This window comes from Sturnus vulgaris, chromosome 10 (assembly GCF_052056855.1).
Source record: "Sturnus vulgaris isolate bStuVul1 chromosome 10, bStuVul1.hap1, whole genome shotgun sequence".
Classification (NCBI taxonomy): Eukaryota; Metazoa; Chordata; class Aves; order Passeriformes; family Sturnidae; genus Sturnus; species Sturnus vulgaris.
The window spans coordinates 6,262,661-6,275,902 of record NC_142252.1 but is presented as its reverse complement, the minus strand read 5'-3'; the positions used below and the strand labels follow the sequence as shown (position 1 = coordinate 6,275,902).

The following is a 13,242-nucleotide window of genomic DNA, read 5'->3' as shown; positions in this document are numbered from 1 at the left end:
GTGACCATAACGCTGCCTGCTCCGCTCCCTTCCGAGGGGCGAGACGAGCCCTGAACCCGACCGGGAGCCCCCCGCGCCCGGGGAGAGCAGCGGGACCCCGTCGGCTCACCAGGTGTTGCAGGGGCGATGGAGATCAAGCTTACCCCGCACCAGGGCAGAGGGACCCCTTAAGCCTCTCTACGCGCCTCCCTTCTCTTACCTCCTTGGTCTAAAATTAGCCCAGGACAAAGCTCAGCTCGGGCCTGGATTCCCTGTCCTTCCCCAGAGAACATGGGCAGCAGGCGGCCTCTTCCCACCACCCAAGCCCCCTTTCCCAGGACAGTGCCCGATGCCATCCTCGCTGTCCCCCGGTTCTTGCAGGGGTGTCCCTCTCAGGACTGTCAGTCCCTCGCCTGGCGGATGTGAGCCTGATGGCGTAGCCGAGATGGTATTAGGGTTGGCGTGGGGCGGTTTAGGGTGGCGGCTGATGGGATTTACCCACCGGGGAGGAGGGGGAGAGAAAAGAACCAGCTTGGACACGCCGCCTGCTTATGGCTCCCGCGTGCCCGAGCCTGTGCGTCACGGGGAACCAGTCCCAGTGTCTGTTACGTGGCTGTTTGACACCTCCGGGCAGGTAGTAAGCAGTTCTCTGATGTGGTGACCTGCAGTTGACCCTCTTGGATAAGCTCATTCCCACCAAACCTACTCAGAAAATGACTGATTAGGCCATTTGCAGCCATCGTGTCCCCTATATACTGCCTGGGCAGCTCTAGGCTGTCCTAGCGAGGGTCGGGAGGGTCAGGATGGCTGCACGTTCACCACAGCATGTGACATAGGAAGCCCACTGCAGGTATATCACACCAGGACTGCCAGTAAACGGGCTGCTGTGTGGAAGGGGTGGCATGTGCTATGCCCTCTCATTGCCCCCTCGCGGTGCCACGTCTATGACGGAAGGACGTTCCTTCCACCAGAGAGGAATGGGGAGGAGAGTGGGGAGCTCTGCCTGGGTCACTGGCCACTCTGAAGAACAACGAGCCCAACAACACAAGGCGCTTCTATGCCTGCAGGGTGTCCAAAGAAAAGAGTAGCTGAGGGTGAAATCAGCAACTGAAAAGCTAGGCTGCCATCTGGTGGAAATAAAGCTCTAGGCTACGGCTATGGGCGGGAGACAGCCGCAAGGGATGAGCCGGTGAGGCAAGGGAAGGGGAAATGTAGGCAAGGTTGAGGCAGGGGTTTCCTTTCCTTTCCCTTTCCCTTTGCCTTTCCCTTTCCCTTTCCGGACCCATAATTCCTATCAAAGCTACACAGTCCCTATCCCAGCTCCAGTGATTTCAGCTGCAGCCCTACAGTGATTCCTGCTCCAGCCCCACAGTTTTATTTCTCCACCAGCTCTGATGTTTCTGCTCCAGCTCTGCATCTTCCTGATGCTGCCATGTGAAGCTGCTCCTGGATCAAGGCAGGATCTTCATTTCGGCTTCAGCTCACTGATGCTTCCACTTCAACTCTAGAATCCATATTCCAGCTCCAGCCCTATCCTACAGTGCCTATCCCAGCCTCACAGCCCCTCTCTAGCACCACAGTGGTTTCACCCTAAGTCCCAACATTTCTATGTCACTGCCAGCTCTGCTGCCTTAGCTCCAGCTCCTTAGCTTTCCACTGCCTCTGGCTAAAAGCTGCTCCTGGTTGTCACTTTGCTACTGTGCTGTTGACAAGGTGATGAATCAGTCATTGTCATCACTTAATATCTCTATGAGCTGCCACTCCCATCCCAATGGGTCCCGACTTTGGGAGCAAATGACCCCTGGCCCACAGCACACACCTTGCCTTGCACCTCACCTGCCCACAGGCTCCTCAGCCAGCATTAGGTGCTGGAAAAGGTTGCTTGGCCCCTGGCTCCACATCCCAAAAGGTGCCCCTGGGCTGGCTCTGAGCCCCAGGATTAGCCTTGAGACCTCCATTCCCAGTTTGTGGGTGGCACCATTGCTGGGAGGGCTGGGACCCCCCTGGCAGCTCCTGTAGTCCCCAAGCTTCAGCTCCACCTCCATCCCCATGGGATTTATCTACCTCCAGCCTCACCATTTCCATTGCTCCACATCAGTTGGGGTCTAGATCCAAGTTCATTTTCTACTGATTCTATTTTATTGTTTATTCTCTTAGCTTTACATTATTTTAGTTGTATCAAGATTTAATTATACTACTGCATTGTCATATTTTAATTTTATTCTGTTTTTAAAATTATATTACTAGATATATGATGCTTTTTAGAAAACTATTTTAGGGCTAGGGCTGTGAGACCAGAGGGTATATTGAAGCCCCTGGGGCTGAATCCAGACCCAAACCAACGTAGAGCAATGAAAACGCTGGGGCTGCATAAATCCCATGCAGCTGGGGGTGGAATCACTGTGGGGCTGTGATAGGGGCTGTAGGGCTCTGTAACAGGATGCTCGGCCCTGAAATGTGGTCAAACAACTCAAACAATGCCCTATTTTGCAAACTAATGCTAGGCTGAGAGGGGAATAATGTGCTGGTTTTTGGTGTTGAATCATACTAAAAATCTGGCACGTTATCTCAGTCTGGCAGACCAGCCTCAAATCAACCTCCTGATAACAAGACAAAGATTTTGCAGATAAATTGCTAAACTGACCTGTAGGCATATGACTGGTGGTCAACTTCGTCACATTATGAAAGTCCAGTCTGGTTCTTCTAATATATTCCTCTTTGGCGTGTATGGAGATTCTTCCCTTGGGTTTTAGGGATGCTCACCAAGGATACTCCTGAGGGTTAAAAGAAAGAGATTTGTCCACAGTCATTGGTATGGGTGAATTACATCAGTCTCTAACAACGGTTTCTCTTTGTTGGCTTTAATATAATTCCTTTAATATTGCTTTCATATACTGCACGATCCTATCTTGTAGTATAATAGTTCTAGCTTTTATATATGTAGTAAATAATTCTGATTGCGTTCTCTTTGTCTAATAATTTATCATAATAAGTAATTCATTCCTATAAAAACATATCTGATTCGCTGTCATTAAAACCTGTGGGAAAATCACTGTAGGATTTGGATAATAAATGTAGGCCTGGGTTAGTGATTATAGGGTTGGAATATGGACTGGGGGGTGGAATATGGACTGTGGGCCAGGGTACGGTCTGTGGGCTGCGGAGGAGATTGTGGGCCGGGGGAAGGCTTGCGGCCCAGGATAGGGACCGTGGGCCGGGGAGAGGGTTTGTGCCTGGCATTGGGAATGCGGGCCGGGGTGGGGTCTGTAGGGCCGGGAAAGGATCTGTGGGGGCTGAATACGGACTATAGGGCCGAGATAGGATCTGTGGGGCGGAATACGGACTATAGGGCCAGGATAAAGTCAGTAAGTAGAGCCGGGAGAAGGACTCTGGGGAAGGGAAATCTCACCTGGGGACGTCAAGCGCCACCAATCGCAGCACGACGAAGACGAGAGATCGGCCAATCGCGACCGGTCGACCCAGCGTTATCCAATGAGAGCCGCCCTTTCCTCACGGCCATGTTCCCGCCAAACCTAGACCGCCCGTCACCGGACGCCGCTCGGACGCGCACCGACCCCGGTCCGCACATGCGACTCCTGGCAGCTGCTCTTCGGACACGAAAAAGCGGCTTTAGGCTCCGCGACATATTCGGACGCAGGACGAAATTTGATAAGAATTTTCGTGGACTACAGTAACACAACGGTCAAAAAAGCCTGAAAAAACCAAACCGCGCGGAATTCGAGGAACATGAAGGGGATAGGGAACGGTTAGTACTTGCATGGGAGAGCGCCTGGGAATACCAGGTGCTGTAGCCTTCTTTTGCAGGGTGCCGGCGACTGCGGAGGAGGTCTATTCTTTTGCTTGGGCAGCTGTGCTGAGGGGCAAAAGGGTGCGGCCAATTGTGCCTTGCGTGGCATGTTTCCATTTTGCAGACTTGGGTCCAGATATAGCTTGGAAAACTGGCGTGAAGGCTGTGGTCCACTGCTCTGCTAGCCGTATGCTTCAGGGGCAGTGCAGGAAAGTGGGTGGTGGGTGCTCGTGAGCGCTGCGGATGGATTGAGAGGTGCCTACGGCCATACCACCCTGAGAACGCCCGATCTCGTCTGATCTCGGAAGCTAAGCAGGGTCGGGCCCGGTTAGTACTTGGATGGGAGACCGCCTGGGAATACCGGGTGCTGTAGGCTCTTTTGCTGGGTGCTGAAGGGCTCCTGTTTTGCTTGGGCAGCCATTGTGAGGCTGGAGGTCTCTTGCTGTGCTTGGGCAGCTGTGCTGAGGGCCAAGAGAGGGAGCGGGCAAAGGTGGCTTATGAGGCTCGCTGGCCTCGTGTGGGTTTTGTGCCCAGCGTGAGTTTTGTAGCGTAGGGGCGCGCGTAGAGAAGGTGACGTTGGCACTGGCCGCCCTGGTGGCCGTGTCGTGTATCCGTGGGGTTTTAGGGCAGGGCAGGAAGGTGGGTGGTGGGTGCTCGTGAGCGCTGCGGATGGGTTGAGAGGTGCCTACGGCCATACCACCCTGAGAACGCCCGATCTCGTCTGATCTCGGAAGCTAAGCAGGGTCGGGCCCGGTTAGTACTTGGATGGGAGACCGCCTGGGAATACCGGGTGCTGTAGGCTCTTTTGCTGGGTACTGGCAGGCGGCCTGGAGGCCTCCTGTTTTGCTTGGGCAGCCATTGTGAGGCTGAAGGTCTCTTGCTGTGCTTGGGCAGCTGTGCTGAGGGCCAAGAGAGGGAGCGGGCAAAGGTGGCTCATGAGGCTCGCTGGCCTCGTGTGGGTTTTGTGCCCAGCGTGAGTTTTGTAGCGTAGGGGCGCGCGTAGAGAAGGTGACGTTGGCACTGGCCGCCCTGGTGGCCGTGTCGTGTATCCGTGGGGTTTTAGGGCAGGGCAGGAAGGTGGGTGGTGGGTGCTCGTGAGCGCTGCGGATGGGTTGAGAGGTGCCTACGGCCATACCACCCTGAGAACGCCCGATCTCGTCTGATCTCGGAAGCTAAGCAGGGTCGGGCCCGGTTAGTACTTGGATGGGAGACCGCCTGGGAATACCGGGTGCTGTAGGCTCTTTTGCTGGGTACTGGCAGGCGGCCTGGAGGCCTCCTGTTTTGCTTGGGCAGCCATTGTGAGGCTGAAGGTCTTTTGCTGTGCTTGGGCAGCTGTGCTGAGGGCCAAGAGAGGGAGCGGGCAAAGGTGGCTCATGAGGCTCGCTGGCCTCGTGTGGGTTTTGTGCCCAGCGTGAGTTTTGTAGCGTAGGGGCGCGCGTAGAGAAGGTGACGTTGGCACTGGCCGCCCTGGTGGCCGTGTCGTGTATCCGTGGGGTTTTAGGGCAGGGCAGGAAGGTGGGTGGTGGGTGCTCGTGAGCGCTGCGGATGGGTTGAGAGGTGCCTACGGCCATACCACCCTGAGAACGCCCGATCTCGTCTGATCTCGGAAGCTAAGCAGGGTCGGGCCCGGTTAGTACTTGGATGGGAGACCGCCTGGGAATACCGGGTGCTGTAGGCTCTTTTGCTGGGTGCTGAAGGGCTCCTGTTTTGCTTGGGCAGCCATTGTGAGGCTGGAGGTCTCTTGCTGTGCTTGGGCAGCTGTGCTGAGGGCCAAGAGAGGGAGCGGGCAAAGGTGGCTCATGAGGCTCGCTGGCCTCGTGTGGGTTTTGTGCCCAGCGTGAGTTTTGTAGCGTAGGGGCGCGCGTAGAGAAGGTGACGTTGGCACTGGCCGCCCTGGTGGCCGTGTCGTGTATCCGTGGGGTTTTAGGGCAGGGCAGGAAGGTGGGTGGTGGGTGCTCGTGAGCGCTGCGGATGGGTTGAGAGGTGCCTACGGCCATACCACCCTGAGAACGCCCGATCTCGTCTGATCTCGGAAGCTAAGCAGGGTCGGGCCCGGTTAGTACTTGGATGGGAGACCGCCTGGGAATACCGGGTGCTGTAGGCTCTTTTGCTGGGTGCTGAAGGGCTCCTGTTTTGCTTGGGCAGCCATTGTGAGGCTGGAGGTCTCTTGCTGTGCTTGGGCAGCTGTGCTGAGGGCCAAGAGAGGGAGCGGGCAAAGGTGGCTCATGAGGCTCGCTGGCCTCGTGTGGGTTTTGTGCCCAGCGTGAGTTTTGTAGCGTAGGGGCGCGCGTAGAGAAGGTGACGTTGGCACTGGCCGCCCTGGTGGCCGTGTCGTGTATCCGTGGGGTTTTAGGGCAGGGCAGGAAGGTGGGTGGTGGGTGCTCGTGAGCGCTGCGGATGGGTTGAGAGGTGCCTACGGCCATACCACCCTGAGAACGCCCGATCTCGTCTGATCTCGGAAGCTAAGCAGGGTCGGGCCCGGTTAGTACTTGGATGGGAGACCGCCTGGGAATACCGGGTGCTGTAGGCTCTTTTGCTGGGTGCTGAAGGGCTCCTGTTTTGCTTGGGCAGCCATTGTGAGGCTGAAGGTCTTTTGCTGTGCTTGGGCAGCTGTGCTGAGGGCCAAGAGAGGGAGCGGGCAAAGGTGGCTCATGAGGCTCGCTGGCCTCGTGTGGGTTTTGTGCCCAGCGTGAGTTTTGTAGCGTAGGGGCGCGCGTAGAGAAGGTGACGTTGGCACTGGCCGCCCTGGTGGCCGTGTCGTGTATCCGTGGGGTTTTAGGGCAGGGCAGGAAGGTGGGTGGTGGGTGCTCGTGAGCGCTGCGGATGGGTTGAGAGGTGCCTACGGCCATACCACCCTGAGAACGCCCGATCTCGTCTGATCTCGGAAGCTAAGCAGGGTCGGGCCCGGTTAGTACTTGGATGGGAGACCGCCTGGGAATACCGGGTGCTGTAGGCTCTTTTGCTGGGTACTGGCAGGCGGCCTGGAGGCCTCCTGTTTTGCTTGGGCAGCCATTGTGAGGCTGAAGGTCTCTTGCTGTGCTTGGGCAGCTGTGCTGAGGGCCAAGAGAGGGAGCGGGCAAAGGTGGCTCATGAGGCTCGCTGGCCTCGTGTGGGTTTTGTGCCCAGCGTGAGTTTTGTAGCGTAGGGGCGCGCGTAGAGAAGGTGACGTTGGCACTGGCCGCCCTGGTGGCCGTGTCGTGTATCCGTGGGGTTTTAGGGCAGGGCAGGAAGGTGGGTGGTGGGTGCTCGTGAGCGCTGCGGATGGGTTGAGAGGTGCCTACGGCCATACCACCCTGAGAACGCCCGATCTCGTCTGATCTCGGAAGCTAAGCAGGGTCGGGCCCGGTTAGTACTTGGATGGGAGACCGCCTGGGAATACCGGGTGCTGTAGGCTCTTTTGCTGGGTACTGGCAGGCGGCCTGGAGGCCTCCTGTTTTGCTTGGGCAGCCATTGTGAGGCTGAAGGTCTCTTGCTGTGCTTGGGCAGCTGTGCTGAGGGCCAAGAGAGGGAGCGGGCAAAGGTGGCTCATGAGGCTCGCTGGCCTCGTGTGGGTTTTGTGCCCAGCGTGAGTTTTGTAGCGTAGGGGCGCGCGTAGAGAAGGTGACGTTGGCACTGGCCGCCCTGGTGGCCGTGTCGTGTATCCGTGGGGTTTTAGGGCAGGGCAGGAAGGTGGGTGGTGGGTGCTCGTGAGCGCTGCGGATGGGTTGAGAGGTGCCTACGGCCATACCACCCTGAGAACGCCCGATCTCGTCTGATCTCGGAAGCTAAGCAGGGTCGGGCCCGGTTAGTACTTGGATGGGAGACCGCCTGGGAATACCGGGTGCTGTAGGCTCTTTTGCTGGGTACTGGCAGGCGGCCTGGAGGCCTCCTGTTTTGCTTGGGCAGCCATTGTGAGGCTGAAGGTCTCTTGCTGTGCTTGGGCAGCTGTGCTGAGGGCCAAGAGAGGGAGCGGGCAAAGGTGGCTCATGAGGCTCGCTGGCCTCGTGTGGGTTTTGTGCCCAGCGTGAGTTTTGTAGCGTAGGGGCGCGCGTAGAGAAGGTGACGTTGGCACTGGCCGCCCTGGTGGCCGTGTCGTGTATCCGTGGGGTTTTAGGGCAGGGCAGGAAGGTGGGTGGTGGGTGCTCGTGAGCGCTGCGGATGGGTTGAGAGGTGCCTACGGCCATACCACCCTGAGAACGCCCGATCTCGTCTGATCTCGGAAGCTAAGCAGGGTCGGGCCCGGTTAGTACTTGGATGGGAGACCGCCTGGGAATACCGGGTGCTGTAGGCTCTTTTGCTGGGTGCTGAAGGGCTCCTGTTTTGCTTGGGCAGCCATTGTGAGGCTGAAGGTCTTTTGCTGTGCTTGGGCAGCTGTGCTGAGGGCCAAGAGAGGGAGCGGGCAAAGGTGGCTCATGAGGCTCGCTGGCCTCGTGTGGGTTTTGTGCCCAGCGTGAGTTTTGTAGCGTAGGGGCGCGCGTAGAGAAGGTGACGTTGGCACTGGCCGCCCTGGTGGCCGTGTCGTGTATCCGTGGGGTTTTAGGGCAGGGCAGGAAGGAGGGTGGTGGGTGCTCGTGAGCGCTGCGGATAGGTTGAGAGGTGCCTACGGCCATACCACCCTGAGAACGCCCGATCTCGTCTGATCTCAGAAGCTAAGCAGGGTCGGGCCCGGTTAGTACTTGGATGGGAGACCGCCTGGGAATACCGGGTGCTGTAGGCTCTTTTGCTGCGTACTGGCAGGCGGCCTGGAGGCCTCCTGTTTTGCTTGGGCAGCCATTGTGAGGCTGGAGGTCTCTTGCTGTGCTTGGGCAGCTGTGCTGAGGGCCAAGAGAGGGAGCGGGCAAAGGTGGCTCATGAGGCTCGCTGGCCTCGTGTGGGTTTTGTGCCCAGCGTGAGTTTTGTAGCGTAGGGGCGCGCGTAGAGAAGGTGACGTTGGCACTGGCCGCCCTGGTGGCCGTGTCGTGTATCCGTGGGGTTTTAGGGCAGGGCAGGAAGGTGGGTGGTGGGTGCTCGTGAGCGCTGCGGATGGGTTGAGAGGTGCCTACGGCCATACCACCCTGAGAACGCCCGATCTCGTCTGATCTCGGAAGCTAAGCAGGGTCGGGCCCGGTTAGTACTTGGATGGGAGACCGCCTGGGAATACCGGGTGCTGTAGGCTCTTTTGCTGGGTACTGGCAGGCGGCCTGGAGGCCTCCTGTTTTGCTTGGGCAGACATTGTGAGGCTGAAGGTCTTTTGCTGTGCTTGGGCAGCTGTGCTGAGGGCCAAGAGAGGGAGCGGGCAAAGGTGGCTCATGAGGCTCGCTGGCCTCGTGTGGGTTTTGTGCCCAGCGTGAGTTTTGTAGCGTAGGGGCGCGCGTAGAGAAGGTGACGTTGGCACTGGCCGCCCTGGTGGCCGTGTCGTGTATCCGTGGGGTTTTAGGGCAGGGCAGGAAGGTGGGTGGTGGGTGCTCGTGAGCGCTGCGGATGGGTTGAGAGGTGCCTACGGCCATACCACCCTGAGAACGCCCGATCTCGTCTGATCTCGGAAGCTAAGCAGGGTCGGGCCCGGTTAGTACTTGGATGGGAGACCGCCTGGGAATACCGGGTGCTGTAGGCTCTTTTGCTGGGTGCTGAAGGGCTCCTGTTTTGCTTGGGCAGCCATTGTGAGGCTGGAGGTCTCTTGCTGTGCTTGGGCAGCTGTGCTGAGGGCCAAGAGAGGGAGCGGGCAAAGGTGGCTCATGAGGCTCGCTGGCCTCGTGTGGGTTTTGTGCCCAGCGTGAGTTTTGTAGCGTAGGGGCGCGCGTAGAGAAGGTGACGTTGGCACTGGCCGCCCTGGTGGCCGTGTCGTGTATCCGTGGGGTTTTAGGGCAGGGCAGGAAGGTGGGTGGTGGGTGCTCGTGAGCGCTGCGGATGGGTTGAGAGGTGCCTACGGCCATACCACCCTGAGAACGCCCGATCTCGTCTGATCTCGGAAGCTAAGCAGGGTCGGGCCCGGTTAGTACTTGGATGGGAGACCGCCTGGGAATACCGGGTGCTGTAGGCTCTTTTGCTGGGTGCTGAAGGGCTCCTGTTTTGCTTGGGCAGCCATTGTGAGGCTGGAGGTCTCTTGCTGTGCTTGGGCAGCTGTGCTGAGGGCCAAGAGAGGGAGCGGGCAAAGGTGGCTCATGAGGCTCGCTGGCCTCGTGTGGGTTTTGTGCCCAGCGTGAGTTTTGTAGCGTAGGGGCGCGCGTAGAGAAGGTGACGTTGGCACTGGCCGCCCTGGTGGCCGTGTCGTGTATCCGTGGGGTTTTAGGGCAGGGCAGGAAGGTGGGTGGTGGGTGCTCGTGAGCGCTGCGGATGGGTTGAGAGATGCCTACGGCCATACCACCCTGAGAACGCCCGATCTCGTCTGATCTCGGAAGCTAAGCAGGGTCGGGCCCGGTTAGTACTTGGATGGGAGACCGCCTGGGAATACCGGGTGCTGTAGGCTCTTTTGCTGGGTGCTGAAGGCCTCCTGTTTTGCTTGGGCAGCCATTGTGAGGCTGAAGGTCTTTTGCTGTGCTTGGGCAGCTGTGCTGAGGGCCAAGAGAGGGAGCGGGCAAAGGTGGCTCATGAGGCTCGCTGGCCTCGTGTGGGTTTTGTGCCCAGCGTGAGTTTTGTAGCGTAGGGGCGCGCGTAGAGAAGGTGACGTTGGCACTGGCCGCCCTGGTGGCCGTGTCGTGTATCCGTGGGGTTTTAGGGCAGGGCAGGAAGGTGGGTGGTGGGTGCTCGTGAGCGCTGCGGATGGGTTGAGAGGTGCCTACGGCCATACCACCCTGAGAACGCCCGATCTCGTCTGATCTCGGAAGCTAAGCAGGGTCGGGCCCGGTTAGTACTTGGATGGGAGACCGCCTGGGAATACCGGGTGCTGTAGGCTCTTTTGCTGGGTGCTGAAGGGCTCCTGTTTTGCTTGGGCAGCCATTGTGAGGCTGGAGGTCTCTTGCTGTGCTTGGGCAGCTGTGCTGAGGGCCAAGAGAGGGAGCGGGCAAAGGTGGCTCATGAGGCTCGCTGGCCTCGTGTGGGTTTTGTGCCCAGCGTGAGTTTTGTAGCGTAGGGGCGCGCGTAGAGAAGGTGACGTTGGCACTGGCCGCCCTGGTGGCCGTGTCGTGTATCCGTGGGGTTTTAGGGCAGGGCAGGAAGGTGGGTGGTGGGTGCTCGTGAGCGCTGCGGATGGGTTGAGAGGTGCCTACGGCCATACCACCCTGAGAACGCCCGATCTCGTCTGATCTCGGAAGCTAAGCAGGGTCGGGCCCGGTTAGTACTTGGATGGGAGACCGCCTGGGAATACCGGGTGCTGTAGGCTCTTTTGCTGGGTGCTGAAGGGCTCCTGTTTTGCTTGGGCAGCCATTGTGAGGCTGGAGGTCTCTTGCTGTGCTTGGGCAGCTGTGCTGAGGGCCAAGAGAGGGAGCGGGCAAAGGTGGCTCATGAGGCTCGCTGGCCTCGTGTGGGTTTTGTGCCCAGCGTGAGTTTTGTAGCGTAGGGGCGCGCGTAGAGAAGGTGACGTTGGCACTGGCCGCCCTGGTGGCCGTGTCGTGTATCCGTGGGGTTTTAGGGCAGGGCAGGAAGGTGGGTGGTGGGTGCTCGTGAGCGCTGCGGATGGGTTGAGAGATGCCTACGGCCATACCACCCTGAGAACGCCCGATCTCGTCTGATCTCGGAAGCTAAGCAGGGTCGGGCCCGGTTAGTACTTGGATGGGAGACCGCCTGGGAATACCGGGTGCTGTAGGCTCTTTTGCTGGGTACTGGCAGGCGGCCTGGAGGCCTCCTGTTTTGCTTGGGCAGCCATTGTGAGGCTGAAGGTCTCTTGCTGTGCTTGGGCAGCTGTGCTGAGGGCCAAGAGAGGGAGCGGGCAAAGGTGGCTCATGAGGCTCGCTGGCCTCGTGTGGGTTTTGTGCCCAGCGTGAGTTTTGTAGCGTAGGGGCGCGCGTAGAGAAGGTGACGTTGGCACTGGCCGCCCTGGTGGCCGTGTCGTGTATCCGTGGGGTTTTAGGGCAGGGCAGGAAGGTGGGTGGTGGGTGCTCGTGAGCGCTGCGGATGGGTTGAGAGGTGCCTACGGCCATACCACCCTGAGAACGCCCGATCTCGTCTGATCTCGGAAGCTAAGCAGGGTCGGGCCCGGTTAGTACTTGGATGGGAGACCGCCTGGGAATACCGGGTGCTGTAGGCTCTTTTGCTGGGTACTGGCAGGCGGCCTGGAGGCCTCCTGTTTTGCTTGGGCAGCCATTGTGAGGCTGAAGGTCTCTTGCTGTGCTTGGGCAGCTGTGCTGAGGGCCAAGAGAGGGAGCGGGCAAAGGTGGCTCATGAGGCTCGCTGGCCTCGTGTGGGTTTTGTGCCCAGCGTGAGTTTTGTAGCGTAGGGGCGCGCGTAGAGAAGGTGACGTTGGCACTGGCCGCCCTGGTGGCCGTGTCGTGTATCCGTGGGGTTTTAGGGCAGGGCAGGAAGGTGGGTGGTGGGTGCTCGTGAGCGCTGCGGATGGGTTGAGAGGTGCCTACGGCCATACCACCCTGAGAACGCCCGATCTCGTCTGATCTCGGAAGCTAAGCAGGGTCGGGCCCGGTTAGTACTTGGATGGGAGACCGCCTGGGAATACCGGGTGCTGTAGGCTCTTTTGCTGGGTACTGGCAGGCGGCCTGGAGGCCTCCTGTTTTGCTTGGGCAGCCATTGTGAGGCTGAAGGTCTTTTGCTGTGCTTGGGCAGCTGTGCTGAGGGCCAAGAGAGGGAGCGGGCAAAGGTGGCTCATGAGGCTCGCTGGCCTCGTGTGGGTTTTGTGCCCAGCGTGAGTTTTGTAGCGTAGGGGCGCGCGTAGAGAAGGTGACGTTGGCACTGGCCGCCCTGGTGGCCGTGTCGTGTATCCGTGGGGTTTTAGGGCAGGGCAGGAAGGTGGGTGGTGGGTGCTCGTGAGCGCTGCGGATGGGTTGAGAGGTGCCTACGGCCATACCACCCTGAGAACGCCCGATCTCGTCTGATCTCGGAAGCTAAGCAGGGTCGGGCCCGGTTAGTACTTGGATGGGAGACCGCCTGGGAATACCGGGTGCTGTAGGCTCTTTTGCTGGGTACTGGCAGGCGGCCTGGAGGCCTCCTGTTTTGCTTGGGCAGCCATTGTGAGGCTGAAGGTCTCTTGCTGTGCTTGGGCAGCTGTGCTGAGGGCCAAGAGAGGGAGCGGGCAAAGGTGGCTCATGAGGCTCGCTGGCCTCGTGTGGGTTTTGTGCCCAGCGTGAGTTTTGTAGCGTAGGGGCGCGCGTAGAGAAGGTGACGTTGGCACTGGCCGCCCTGGTGGCCGTGTCGTGTATCCGTGGGGTTTTAGGGCAGGGCAGGAAGGTGGGTGGTGGGTGCTCGTGAGCGCTGCGGATGGGTTGAGAGGTGCCTACGGCCATACCACCCTGAGAACGCCCGATCTCGTCTGATCTCGGAAGCTAAGCAGGGTCGGGCCCGGTTAGTACTTGGATGGGAGACCGCCTGGGAATACCGGGTGCTGTAGGCTC

The 13,242-nt window shown here is 59.2% G+C and overlaps 22 non-coding genes across 22 annotated transcripts; all 22 read left to right on the top strand.

Moving 5' to 3' along the window:
- Positions 1-4,044: 4,044 nt before the first annotated feature.
- LOC148222595 (5S ribosomal RNA) lies at positions 4,045-4,163 on the top strand. The gene has a single exon (XR_015805898.1). It is a non-coding gene; the product is annotated as a 5S ribosomal RNA (ribosomal RNA).
- Positions 4,164-4,470: 307 nt separating this feature from the next.
- Positions 4,471-4,589, top strand: LOC148222594 (5S ribosomal RNA). The gene has a single exon (XR_015805897.1). It is a non-coding gene; the product is annotated as a 5S ribosomal RNA (ribosomal RNA).
- A 319-nt stretch (positions 4,590-4,908) lies between these two features.
- Positions 4,909-5,027, top strand: LOC148222593 (5S ribosomal RNA). The gene has a single exon (XR_015805896.1). It is a non-coding gene; the product is annotated as a 5S ribosomal RNA (ribosomal RNA).
- Positions 5,028-5,346: 319 nt separating this feature from the next.
- On the top strand, positions 5,347-5,465 carry LOC148222592 (5S ribosomal RNA). The gene has a single exon (XR_015805895.1). It is a non-coding gene; the product is annotated as a 5S ribosomal RNA (ribosomal RNA).
- Positions 5,466-5,772: 307 nt separating this feature from the next.
- Positions 5,773-5,891, top strand: LOC148222591 (5S ribosomal RNA). The gene has a single exon (XR_015805894.1). It is a non-coding gene; the product is annotated as a 5S ribosomal RNA (ribosomal RNA).
- A 307-nt stretch (positions 5,892-6,198) lies between these two features.
- LOC148222590 (5S ribosomal RNA) lies at positions 6,199-6,317 on the top strand. Its single transcript, XR_015805893.1, has one exon. It is a non-coding gene; the product is annotated as a 5S ribosomal RNA (ribosomal RNA).
- A 307-nt stretch (positions 6,318-6,624) lies between these two features.
- LOC148222589 (5S ribosomal RNA) lies at positions 6,625-6,743 on the top strand. The gene has a single exon (XR_015805892.1). It is a non-coding gene; the product is annotated as a 5S ribosomal RNA (ribosomal RNA).
- Positions 6,744-7,062: 319 nt separating this feature from the next.
- On the top strand, positions 7,063-7,181 carry LOC148222588 (5S ribosomal RNA). Its single transcript, XR_015805891.1, has one exon. It is a non-coding gene; the product is annotated as a 5S ribosomal RNA (ribosomal RNA).
- Positions 7,182-7,500: 319 nt separating this feature from the next.
- On the top strand, positions 7,501-7,619 carry LOC148222587 (5S ribosomal RNA). Its single transcript, XR_015805890.1, has one exon. It is a non-coding gene; the product is annotated as a 5S ribosomal RNA (ribosomal RNA).
- A 319-nt stretch (positions 7,620-7,938) lies between these two features.
- Positions 7,939-8,057, top strand: LOC148222586 (5S ribosomal RNA). The gene has a single exon (XR_015805888.1). It is a non-coding gene; the product is annotated as a 5S ribosomal RNA (ribosomal RNA).
- A 307-nt stretch (positions 8,058-8,364) lies between these two features.
- LOC148222585 (5S ribosomal RNA) lies at positions 8,365-8,483 on the top strand. Its single transcript, XR_015805899.1, has one exon. It is a non-coding gene; the product is annotated as a 5S ribosomal RNA (ribosomal RNA).
- Positions 8,484-8,802: 319 nt separating this feature from the next.
- On the top strand, positions 8,803-8,921 carry LOC148222584 (5S ribosomal RNA). Its single transcript, XR_015805887.1, has one exon. It is a non-coding gene; the product is annotated as a 5S ribosomal RNA (ribosomal RNA).
- Positions 8,922-9,240: 319 nt separating this feature from the next.
- LOC148222583 (5S ribosomal RNA) lies at positions 9,241-9,359 on the top strand. The gene has a single exon (XR_015805886.1). It is a non-coding gene; the product is annotated as a 5S ribosomal RNA (ribosomal RNA).
- A 307-nt stretch (positions 9,360-9,666) lies between these two features.
- Positions 9,667-9,785, top strand: LOC148222582 (5S ribosomal RNA). Its single transcript, XR_015805885.1, has one exon. It is a non-coding gene; the product is annotated as a 5S ribosomal RNA (ribosomal RNA).
- Positions 9,786-10,092: 307 nt separating this feature from the next.
- On the top strand, positions 10,093-10,211 carry LOC148222581 (5S ribosomal RNA). Its single transcript, XR_015805884.1, has one exon. It is a non-coding gene; the product is annotated as a 5S ribosomal RNA (ribosomal RNA).
- Positions 10,212-10,518: 307 nt separating this feature from the next.
- LOC148222580 (5S ribosomal RNA) lies at positions 10,519-10,637 on the top strand. The gene has a single exon (XR_015805883.1). It is a non-coding gene; the product is annotated as a 5S ribosomal RNA (ribosomal RNA).
- A 307-nt stretch (positions 10,638-10,944) lies between these two features.
- LOC148222579 (5S ribosomal RNA) lies at positions 10,945-11,063 on the top strand. Its single transcript, XR_015805882.1, has one exon. It is a non-coding gene; the product is annotated as a 5S ribosomal RNA (ribosomal RNA).
- Positions 11,064-11,370: 307 nt separating this feature from the next.
- On the top strand, positions 11,371-11,489 carry LOC148222578 (5S ribosomal RNA). Its single transcript, XR_015805881.1, has one exon. It is a non-coding gene; the product is annotated as a 5S ribosomal RNA (ribosomal RNA).
- A 319-nt stretch (positions 11,490-11,808) lies between these two features.
- Positions 11,809-11,927, top strand: LOC148222577 (5S ribosomal RNA). Its single transcript, XR_015805880.1, has one exon. It is a non-coding gene; the product is annotated as a 5S ribosomal RNA (ribosomal RNA).
- A 319-nt stretch (positions 11,928-12,246) lies between these two features.
- On the top strand, positions 12,247-12,365 carry LOC148222576 (5S ribosomal RNA). Its single transcript, XR_015805879.1, has one exon. It is a non-coding gene; the product is annotated as a 5S ribosomal RNA (ribosomal RNA).
- Positions 12,366-12,684: 319 nt separating this feature from the next.
- Positions 12,685-12,803, top strand: LOC148222575 (5S ribosomal RNA). Its single transcript, XR_015805877.1, has one exon. It is a non-coding gene; the product is annotated as a 5S ribosomal RNA (ribosomal RNA).
- Positions 12,804-13,122: 319 nt separating this feature from the next.
- Positions 13,123-13,241, top strand: LOC148222574 (5S ribosomal RNA). The gene has a single exon (XR_015805876.1). It is a non-coding gene; the product is annotated as a 5S ribosomal RNA (ribosomal RNA).
- Position 13,242: the final 1 nt, after the last annotated feature.